Below are 3,600 nucleotides of genomic sequence, written 5' to 3' on the forward strand. Positions count from 1 at the left end.
GGTGGGAATTGAACAATGAGAATACTTAGACACAGAGCGGGGAACATCACACCCCAGGGCCTGTCAGGGGGTGGAGGGCTGGGGGAGGGACAGCATTAGGAGAAATACCTAATGTAAGTGACGAGTTGATGGGTGCAGCAAACCAACATGGCACATGTATACCTATGTAACAAAGCTGCACGTTGTGCACATGTACCCTAGAACTTAAAGTACAATAAATAAATAAATAAGGTTAAAAAAATTAAACATGTTTTACTTTTTTCCTCACAAGAACATAAAAATGATGGAGGGGAACTTAACAGGGAATTTTAAAAAGGCAACACAATTTTGCCTTTAAGTAGTCCTTGGGTAGTTATGACAGAATAGTTTGCACTTTTTGTTTGTTTCTTTGAACTGGGATTTTGGTCAAAAGTTTTGTTTGTTTCTAGTATCTGCTTCTGCCTCCCCCTCTATCAGATTGGCTTCCTCCATGGCCACCACCTCTTAGTGCTCCACAGCTTGAATTGCGGTAGGAATCACGTTGAGGATTTCCACAGAAGGGTGAAGCCCTCTTTCTTGTCTGCCAACTTGATCACCACCACTTGAGTAGAGATCACTTTGGCTGCTTGAATAACTGTCTCAACTTCCACCATATCTGTCAGGTGAGCTGCTGTAATCATCGTAGCCACAGCTTCCCCATAAGATGGCGGGGGTCCTCGTGTAGGTGGAGCACTCCCTGAGTTACCATAACTTTCATGTGAATCTCTGTAGGAACCTCCATTGGATAATCTGAATAGTCACAATCACGACTATATCCATCTCTATCGCTATAGCCTCTTGATGGATAGTCACCATGTGAACTGAAATGACCATAATCACAGTAAGTATAATCTCGTGGTGGTGGTGCATAATCTCTTGTATCACAAGAACTTGGGTAATCTCTGCTTGGATAGCTGTCTTTTGTAGAATACCCATCATCTCTTGGGGACAAATAAACATCTCTACCAGAGGGTAGCTGTTCCCTTCGAGGTGGATCTCCATAACTATCTCTTCCACGTGACACAGGAGCTCTTCCTCCCATTCCACTGCTGCTGCGAACTGGTCCTGAAGGTGCAGATGTCTTAGGAGGAGGACTCCCACTTCTTAGTGGTGATCCTCTTTTTACTGGGAGTGGTCCCCTGGAAGAACTCATGTTAAAATTCATGGAATATCCACCGTCATCCATGTGTCTTCCCCGTGAGGGTTCCCCTGGTTCCTCCACTTCCTCCTCTTCCACCTCTAAGACCTCTTGGAGGGCCTCTACTTCTTGGAGGTGGAGGCAGTCCACGTCTACCACTTTCAAATGATGGTTTGGTGGCTTGTTCCACCTTGATCGCTTTTCCATCTAATGACTTTCCATTCATGTCTCTGGCTGCATCCTTAGCGTCTGCTGGGCTTTCAGAGGTGACAAAAGCAAATCCTCTTGATTTGTTGGTTTCATGGTCTTTCCTCAAGAGTGCTTCCACTATTCGTCCATATTTGCCAAATACTGCTTCAAGAGCTTTCTTATTTGTTTCCGTACTAAGTCTACCAACGAAGACCTTTCCTGGGCGATCTGCTTCAACTTTTTTGTTTGTTTGTTTTTTTGCCAGTGAGTCAAGGGGTGACAATGGGTTCAAGCTCCAACAAGCTCACCAACAGAGGCTTCCTAGCAGCTCACCACCAGTGGCGGCTGCCAGGTCTGAGGACCAAACCACGAAGCCACTAGTGCTACTGCGCAACCGTGAATTTTTAAACTTTCCTGAAAAGTAGAGAAGAAGAAATTGTGTTTAAAAACTCACCCCTCGGCCAGGCGTGGTGGCTCACGCCTGTAATCCCAACACTTTGGGAGGCCAAGGTGGGCGGATCATGAGGTCAGGAGTTCGAGACCAGCATGGCCAATATGGTGAAACCCTGTCTCTACTAAAAATACAAAAATTAGCTGGGCGTTGTGGCACATGCCTGTAGTCCCAGCTACTCAGGAGGCTGAGACGGGAGAATCATTTGAACCCGGGAGGCAGAGCTTGCAGTGAGCCGAGACCATGTCATTGGACTCCAGCCTAGGTGACAGAGCAAGACTCCGTCTCACACACACACACACACACAAAGACTCACCCTTCTTTGTTCTCCCAAAAAGAGGAAAACTTTGGGCTCTATTTTTATGGACTACTGGGGAAATAAATTAAGCTACTGGAGCTTGCACCAAGAATGACAAAAGGGGAAACTGGAGCTTACCTTTCAGGAGTGGAAAGAGCTGAAACCTGGCAGCACAGAGAAAGAATCTAGAAAGGGGCACTATTCAAGTGTGTGAGAGCTGTGTACTATATTGTCTTTGACAGCTGGTCACCTAGTCTTTCCTGGAGTGAAAAATCTCCCACTGCCCTATGCATCTACCTCTGCCTACTCTCTGTGGATATGCTCCAGCTCTCATAATTGAAAAGAGGCCTCGTAGGGTATAAGGGTAACCTCTTTTTGCTGAGGGCTGAACTAAGGGAAACCTACAGGCATGTTCATTGAGATTTCAAAGCATTTTTAAGCCTGATAGCTAAATATAGTTGACAGAATAACACAGCAGAAAGATTGAAGTCAGACTAACCTGGCCTTGAACCCCGGCTCTGTCCTTTACTACTATGTGCCTTTTCCTCTAAGTTTCAAAGTAGCCGTGAAGATTAAATAATATATGTAAAGTATTGAGAACAATGCCTGGTATGTAGCAACTACTCCATAATTGTTAGCTTTTATTATTGCTTCTCTTTATATAGTGTTATGGATTGAATATTTGTAGCTCTTCAAAATGCATATGTTGAAATCCTAGCCCGCAGTGTGATGATGATAGACACTGGGGCCTTTGGGAGGTGATTACACCATGAGGATGCAGCCCTCATGAATGAGATTAGTGCTCTTATAAGAGAGACCTCGGAGAGCTCCCTTACCCCTTCCACCATGTGAGGACACAGGGAGAAGACAGCAGTCTGCGAACTAGGAAGCAGGCCCTTACCAGACACCGAATCTGCCAGCATCTTGATCTAGAACTCCCCAGCCTTCAGAACTGTGAGAAATAAATGCTGTTTAAGCCACCCAGCCTATGGTATTTTTGTCATAGCAGCCTGAATGGACTAAGGCACAAAGAATCCATAAATCAGTAAGAATTTTATTTTGGGTCTTCGTCAGTCTTAATTATAACCCTACATTGATGGGAGACTAAGAATTAAATGAGTAAATAAAAGCTGGTGTGTTTGTTACACCATGTTTTACATGTAGAAGTCCCAGCATAGTTTGAAAAATGAGATTTTCACATACAAGGCATGACTATATATGAGTAAATGACTTATAAATAAAATGTTACATCATGTAGTTTTTTTCTCTAGCCTTTTACATAATTATAACCCATATAAAGTTGCCACACTCTCACTCCTGGACAAGAGTCATTTAAACCCAAGCAGAGTTTGGCAGACAATTCCAAGCTACTGTGTGACAAACTGCTCCTACCTCAAAACTTTAGTTTTTAAACTCTGGCATTCCAGCCTGTCCCTGCCTTTGGTCTTATTTGATATCCATTATCAGACAAATTACCAGATGCTTATTTGTATCTATTCTGACTCA

General features: G+C 43.9%; 1 pseudogene; it reads right to left on the minus strand.

The window, feature by feature from the left end:
* Positions 1-424: 424 nt before the first annotated feature.
* Positions 425-1,486, minus strand: LOC102147049 (RNA-binding motif protein, X chromosome-like; annotated as a pseudogene).
* Positions 1,487-3,600: the final 2,114 nt, after the last annotated feature.

This window comes from Macaca fascicularis, chromosome 5, assembly GCF_037993035.2.
Source record: "Macaca fascicularis isolate 582-1 chromosome 5, T2T-MFA8v1.1".
NCBI classification, from domain to species: domain Eukaryota; kingdom Metazoa; phylum Chordata; class Mammalia; order Primates; family Cercopithecidae; genus Macaca; species Macaca fascicularis.